At 53.1% G+C, this 7,731-nt stretch overlaps 1 pseudogene; it reads right to left on the bottom strand.

Moving 5' to 3' along the window:
- Positions 1-2,713, bottom strand: LOC124656992 (annotated as a pseudogene).
- Between the last annotated feature and the right edge of the window lie 5,018 nt (positions 2,714-7,731).

The raw sequence follows: 7,731 nt of genomic DNA, 5'->3' as shown, positions 1-7,731 counted from the left end.
TTATCTTGGCAATGACGTGTCCCGCAACGAATCGTTCAGCTGCGAGCCGCCGGTAGTCGACGCCGCCGACCACCCAGCGGACTCCAACGTGGCGTGGGCCGGCATGGCGTGCCCCCTTCCGTAGAGCCGCAGGAAGCCGAGCCCGCCGACGTGGGGCTCCGGCGGCGGCGCGCTTCCTTCCAGCACGCGCACCACCGCGGCCATGCTCGGCCGATGCGCGGGGTCCTCGTGCAGGCAGCACAGCGCGAGGCGCACGACGCGCGCCGCCTCGGCCTCGCTCACCCGCCCCTCCACCCTCGGGTCCACGAGGTCCAGGTATCTCCCCTGCTCGTGGAGCTCCAGCGCCACCATGGGGAAGTACTCGTCGCCGCCAGCGCCGGTACCGCTCAGCGTCGAAGACGTCATCGCGCTGCTATCACCGGACGGGGACGGGAAGGCCGAGTGATCGCCGCTGCCGTCGCCCACAACGGCGCCACCCTGCTCGCCACGGTTCTTCCTCCCGCGCACCAGCTCCAGCAGCACCATGCCGAAGCTGTACACGTCGGCGCGATCCGAGATGGCCGCGTTGCTGAGCCACTCGGGGGCCAGGTACCCGCGGGTGCCGCGCATGGTGGTGAAGATCGCCGAGTGCTCCGGCGACATCAGCTTCGCGAGCCCGAAGTCGGACACCTTCACCTGCCCGCCGTGCGCCAGCAGGATGTTCTCCGGCTTCACGTCGCAGTGCACGATCTTCTGGTCGCACCCGGTGTGCAGGTACGCCAGCCCGCGCGCCGCGCCTAGCGCCACCTCCATGCGCTCCCCCACTCCAGCGCCGGCCCCGCCCCGCCGAACAGCGACCGGTCCAGTGAGCTGCGGTTCATGTACTCGTACACGAGCAGCCGGCGCGAGCCCTCCGCGCAGAACCCGCGGAGGCGGACGAGGTTCACGTGCCGGATGTTGCCGATGACGGCGATCTCCGTGCAGAACTCCCGCTTGGCCTGCACGCCCACGGCCTCCAGCTTTTTCACCGCGACGAGCCCCTCGCCGCCTGGAAGCTCCCCTTTGTACACGGAGCCGAACCCGCCGGATCCGATCTTTGTCTCGAAGCTCGAGGTCATCGATGCGATCTCTGCGTAGCTGAACCGCGCCGGCATGCCCGGTATGACGATGTCGCCGTCGTCGTCCGGATCTTCGTCGTACCTGGTGTCCCTCGACCGCGGGTTCTGATTCGTCAACTGATTCCGAACGGAGTTCTTGGGCTTCCCTTTCTTCCCGTTCTTGCTCGCCTTCCACCTCCGCCGCAGCAAGTACCCTGCCACTAGGGCGAGGAGAAGAAACACGGCAATGGACGGCAGTATGATAGGTAAAGCGCGCTTCATGGACGCATCTTTATGTTCGTCGTTTGAAGCTCTGGGCGGCCTATTGAACACCTTGATGTATCCCAACGGCGATGTAGCGCGAGTGGTCGAGTGGAGCGAGCCGAGCTGCCTTCCTCCGAGCACGTAGCAAGTCATGGCGGAGTCGTCGTGGAAGTAGCCGAGGCACGTGCAATTGGCGGTGCAGAGGGCGCGGCACGCCGTGCTGTCGATGCGGGTCCTCGTCGGATCGTCGAATCTGGTCGCGAAGTAGGCGATCTTCGCCATGAGTGGGATGTACGAACCAGGGGTCGACGCGCTGCCGTTGCTCCCGCACGAGGCCGGCGACGCGAGCGCGCTGCCGTCCCCCGGCGTGCACGCGCCGGTGGCCGAGGCGGCGAAGAGCGGCGGGCACGTGCAGCTGGAGCTGTTGCCCGCCTCGCCGCAGAGCCCGAGGGAGGCGCACGGCCGCGGGAGGTCGCAGTCGCCGCCGGGCGCCACGAAATCGCCCCCGAGCAGCGGTGCCGAGGAGTTGAGCAGCGCGTAGCTCGTGATGCGCAGCCGACCGTCAGAGTCTAACTTGAGCACGCGGAACTCCGCCGGCGGGAGGATCACACGGAACACCAGCGCGCCGTCGCCGGCGCGCAGGAACAGCCCCGACGCGTTGAAGGACATGGACGCCGCGGCGGCGTTGCGGTCCTTGAACGAGCGGCCGTCGTTCGACAGCCGCCAGTACGTGGACCCCTGCCACGTCAGCGCGACGTCCGACGTGGACACGGCCAGGCGGTAGTCCCCTTGGCCGAGATCGTTGGGGCTCCTCGCGGACGTGAGGTACGAGCCGGCGCGCAGCGGCTGGTCCGGGAGCAGCGCGTCGGTGGCTTCGTCGAAGGACTGCCACAGCGTGGCGTTCTTGGCGTCCAGCAGCTGCAGGTTCCCGTCGTCCCGCAGGCGGAGTGCCGTGACGGGCGCCCGTGGGGTAGCTGACCAGAGCACCGTGGCTCCATCGGCGTCGGTCACGGCGAGCCCGCGCGCGGTGAGCTGGACCCGGCCCGATGAGCCCGTCGGCGCGTCGCGGTTGGCGGACCAGACAGGCGTGCCGGTGGGCGCGTGGAGCACGGCGAGGTAGAAGCTCTCCTGCTGCTTCCCGGGGTTGTGGAGCGCCGCCCGGAAGGCGCCGTTGGTGGACTCGAGGAACGCGCCGCCGTTGTTGTCGATGTGGTCGAAGCTGGAGGCGATGAAGTCCGGGTTAAGGAGCTCCTTCTTCAGCGGCCCCGCGTCCGCGGCGCGCGCGGGGAGGAGGAGGAGGAGCAGGCACGCCCAGGCGAGGAGAGAGCGCGGCGCGGCGGGAGGAGGGAGCCGAGGCATCTGCCGCCCGTGAAACGTGGGAACGCAGGGCGCTAGAGGTGGGCGGAGGTGGAGTAGGCGATCGGCGGGGGCGTTGACTTGGGTGGGGCGGTGGTGGGCAGGAAGGAACCGGCTCCTCTAACTTGGCTCTTACCAAGTCAGGATCCTGACTTAGCCTATATCCACCGCAGAAATGGCATCTAGTGGCTCTCCTACTCTCAGTACTACTTTTGGCTGTTGCTGCTCTGTTTTGGAGGGAACAGACGATACAGCTGCCCAGCTTGGCGCCAAAATAGGACCACTGCCTTGCTCAGTTTGGCGCCAAATAGGACCACTGCCTTTGCTGCTACCGCACTTTTTCCTTCCTCTTCTTCCCTCTCATGGTTTCTTGTTCCTGCAATATGAGCATCTAGATTAAAAAAACCAGGCGGATGGCATTGATTTGCTAATCTATTGCAGTCAATCTCTAATGGAGAACCAATCCCATGATGATTCGAACAGGTGAGAAGAGCAGATTTCTTTTTTTGCCAGATGCTTGTTCTTTGTATAGATAAATACCTCAGCTTGGCATGACATTTAGCACCCTGGAAGAGGCTCGGAAATTTTGGGGGTACTATGGAGGAAGGAATGGGTTCAGCATCAGACAGAGGTACAAGAACAAAAGCAATTTTGATGGTAAATTCACCTCATGCAAGTATGTTTGTTCCAAAGAGGGTATAAAGGCAGTAGATAAAAGAGACAACATAGTTAAGAACCCAAGAGCTGAGACTAGAACTGGCTGTCCAGTTCGTATGACCCTCTCAATAAATCGTGAAGTTGGAAATTGGGCAATATCTGATCTCTTTCTTGAACATAATCACATACTTCAATTGCCAGAAGCATGCCACCTATTGCCATCACAGAGAATGATCTCTGAAGTCCAGGCGCATGAAATTGAAATTGCTGATGCCTCCGGTATTGCACCAAAAGCTGCTCATGAGTTTGCTAGTCGACGAGTTGGCGGACCATCTAACCTCAGCTACACTCGCCGAGATCACAAAAATCATTTGAGAACTAAGCGCCAAAGAGACCTGAAGTATGGTGAAGCAGGCAGTATGATAAAATATTTTCAAGACAGGGCTACAGAGAATCCATCATTCAAATATGATTTTCAGTTTGATTGTGATGAAAAGATAACAAACATTTTCTGAAAAAAGAGGTTAATAAAGAAGACAAAAGTTCTAAAAGAAGGAGAAGTTGGACAGAAAGGCAGCACAAAGGGAAAAAGATAGGACCAGCTAAAACTACTGCACCATTATCTAAGGTATATCAAACACACGTATCATTTTGAATGTGATTTACTCCAACATTGCTATATATCTAATTTTTCACATGTAGCAGGGGAAAAAGAAGAAGAAAAAGGAGCTTAAGACAAAACAAAATCATCCAGCGGAGCGGACTTTACAGGAAGTGTCACATGAATACGCTCACATTACAAACTTCACTGAACTACTGAATATGCCTAGCTCTGAACCCTCCATTGGAGAGGACATATTTTGATCAAGCAACCATGAGGCTATTTTGTTAAACTTTTGTATACACTGTTGTAGATTTTGCAATCAAGCAGAGTTATTCGGAAATTTCATAGACTCTGTTGTAGATCAAGAAACCATGAAGCTATTTTAATTTTACAAAGTTATTGCGATTTCGTTGAGGTTGGCAACAGTGCAATGTTCAATCTATCATGACTACAATTTATTAGACATCAATCCTTAAGAATCAATCAATTGCAAAGGACAATTTGAGGTTGTACATGGTATTTACCTCATCTGTACCCAGGGCGGTCATGAAGCTCGCCGGCGACGGGAGAACTATGGGTACCGTGGATGGGGAGGGAGGGGGAAGAGCAGAATTGTCCAACAGAGGGAGCGCTCGTGTGGAGTCGCCAGCGGCGCGACATTAGCCTGGCCATGGCGGCAAGGCACCGCCGACGAGAGGCTGTACAAGGATGTGCACAGAGGTCGCCGGCGACGGAAGGGCGAGAGGAACCGGGGATCGGGAGGGAGGCGGAGAAGGGCGGAATCAAGGGAGAGAGCGCTGGGCTGGGGTCGCGAGCGGCAGGGCCGTGGAAGTCGCCGGCGACGGGGAGCTGGACAAGGGATTCGTATCTGTCGAGGAGCTCCATCTGTGAATGATTCAGTTGACCAGCAGAGAAGTAGTACTGAGAGTAGGAGAGCCACTGGATGCGATTTTTACGGTGGATATAGGCTAAGTCAGGGTCCTAACTTGGTAAGAGCCAAGTTAGAGGAGCCGGTTCCGGGCAGGAAGCCGCCGCCGGCATGTGTTTCGGTGCAGCGCGGGAATCAGGGTTCGGTTGAGGCGCGGCGTTATTAGTTTTCTGACTTTCTCGGATTTGGTTGCGGCGAGCTAGATTGGGACGGCCAGCGGAAACCTGAAAGTGAGATATTCAGTTCTGTGGCCTGTAAATGGGAACGGCAGATATGTCAAAGTCGGCTCAATCAATCTGTGGGCCGTTAGTGTAGGTTGACCTTCATCACATCAATTGTTCAGCCAAGTGCATCGGCAACAGTTCAGTACTGTGGTCACTGAAATTTGGCGTGCAAGTCAACCGACCTGATCCATCACGATGCATTCGGACTTCAGTGTGTACAGAGCAAGTAGGTGGAGAATGAAGAGTGCACATGTGGCAGGTATACCCGCAACTAGAATAAGAAGCTAGCATAAAAAAAACACGGGGACTTTCGGGGAAATGCAATTTTGCTCTTGAATTCATATGCTTTTACCACCGTTTTTCTAAATGAAAAAGAAATCCAATAAAAAAATTGCACGTGCCTCTCGACATTCTTTGTACATCTCAACATTCTTTGTGCACACACCAAGTTTCGCGGAAAATCGACATTTTTTTATGTCACGTGTAAAAAATAAAGAAATGTCTTAATGAGAATGAATTTTGTACACGGGTTGTGGGTGTTTTCGTCACTGTTGATTTATTTCTCAAGATTGAAGCTTGACTTGGTACATGAAAAAGTAGCCCTCTCCTTCTTTTATCCGAATTTTAAAGCAAAATGGACGGCGCCGGAAACACAGCCACACCCATGTGGTGTAATTACATAAGTACTTCCGATGTCTTATTTAGAGTTTTTGTAGCCCCAAATTTTATCTTTTCTACACGTGACACTATAAATAATGCGGGGCAAAGGAGATTGTATTAATTAGTACCAATGTGATTACAATCCCGAAGGATATGACTCATAAGAGAATCTGGAGCCGCATCTAACCAAACTTCAGTCCTATTTTGAAACATACCAAATCTAGCTAATTCATGACTTGCACTATTCTTCCCTCGAGGAATTTTATTAAACGCTATATAATACGCTCAGACTTGATTAACATCCTTAGGTCCTCCATCAGATGACTCAAAGTAGACGCATCCCTTGTCATAGACTGTGCCATCAAAGCTAACTCTAGGTTATCAGTCTCCACGATGATATCATCCGTGCAACCATCAAGGGCCAAGCAGACGCCTTCCAAACATGCTTGTAGCTCAGACTCCAGTGCCGATGAACAAAACTTCAAGGATCTACATGCCGAGAATATGATGGAGCCATCATCGCGCCTCAGGATCATTCCAGTCCCAGCAGAGCCGGTTTGTGCAATGTAAGCACCATCTATATTAAGCTTGACCGTACCATTTGGAGGTCTGGACCAAGCCTAGCATTAGATGGTTGTTGTTGTAGCTTAGCATCCACTGGCTGACTAGTAGCTGATAACCCACAAGTATAGGGGATCGCAACAGTCTTCGAGGGAAGTAAAACCCAAATTTATTGATTTGACACAAGGGGAGGTAAAGAATACTTATAAGCCTTAACAACTGAGTTGTCAATTCAACTCGCACCGGAAAAGCACTAGTAACGAGGGTGATGTGAAAGCAGCGAGTAATATGAGAGCAATAGTAACAAGAACACGCAGCAGCAATAATAAGAATACAGAGGCAATGGCACCAGAAAATAGTTGATACTACTTCCAATGACATATAGAACGAGTATATGATGATAAGAGATGGACTGGGGTTCCCAGCTATCTACACTAGTGGTAACTCTCAAATAACAAGTAACAAGTGTTGGGTGAATGATGGCGTGTAACTCACACGTTCGTTGGGAACCCCAAGAGGAAGGTATGATGCACACAGCATCAAGTTTTCCCTCAGAAAGAAACCAAGGTTTATCGAACCAGGAGGAGCCAAGAAGCACGTTGAAGGTTGATGGCGGCGGGATGTAGTGCGGCGCAACACCGCAGATTCCGGCGCCAACGTGGAACCCGCACAACACAACCAAAGTACTTTGCCCCAACGAAACAGGTGAGGTTGTCAATCTCACCGGCTTGCCGTAACAAAGGATTAACCGTATTGTGTGGAAGATGATTGTTTGCAAGAAAACAAGAAAGAACAAGTATTGCGGCAGATTTGTATTTCAAGTATAAAAGAATGGACCGGGGTCCACGAGTTCACTAGAGGTGTCTCTCCCATAAGATAAAAGCATGTTGGGTGAACAAATTACAGTCGGGCAATTGACAAATAGAGAGGGCATAACAATGCACATACATGTCATGATAAGTATAGTGAGATTTAATTGGGCATTACGACAAAGTACACGGACCGCTATCCAGACATGCATCTATGCCTAAAAAGTCCACCTTCGAGGTTATCATCCGAACCCCTTCCGGTATTAAGTTGCTAACAACATACAATTGCATTAAGTATGGTGCGTAATGTAATCAACAACTACATCCTCGGACATAGCATCAATGTTTTATCCTTAGTGGCAACAACGACATCCACAACCTTAGAACTTTCCGTCACTCGTCCCAGATATCAATGGAGGCATGAACCCACTATCGAGCATAAATACTCCCTCTTGGAGTTAAGAGCAAAAACTTGGCCAGAGCCTCTACTAATAACGGAGAGCATGCAAGATCTTAAACAACACATAGGTAATAGCTTGATAATTAACATAACATAGTATTCTCTATCCATCGGATCCCGACAAACACAACA

Source organism: Lolium rigidum, chromosome 5 (genome assembly GCF_022539505.1).
Source record: "Lolium rigidum isolate FL_2022 chromosome 5, APGP_CSIRO_Lrig_0.1, whole genome shotgun sequence".
NCBI lineage: Eukaryota > Viridiplantae > Streptophyta > Magnoliopsida > Poales > Poaceae > Lolium > Lolium rigidum.
This window is presented reverse-complemented; position numbering and strand designations above follow the sequence as displayed.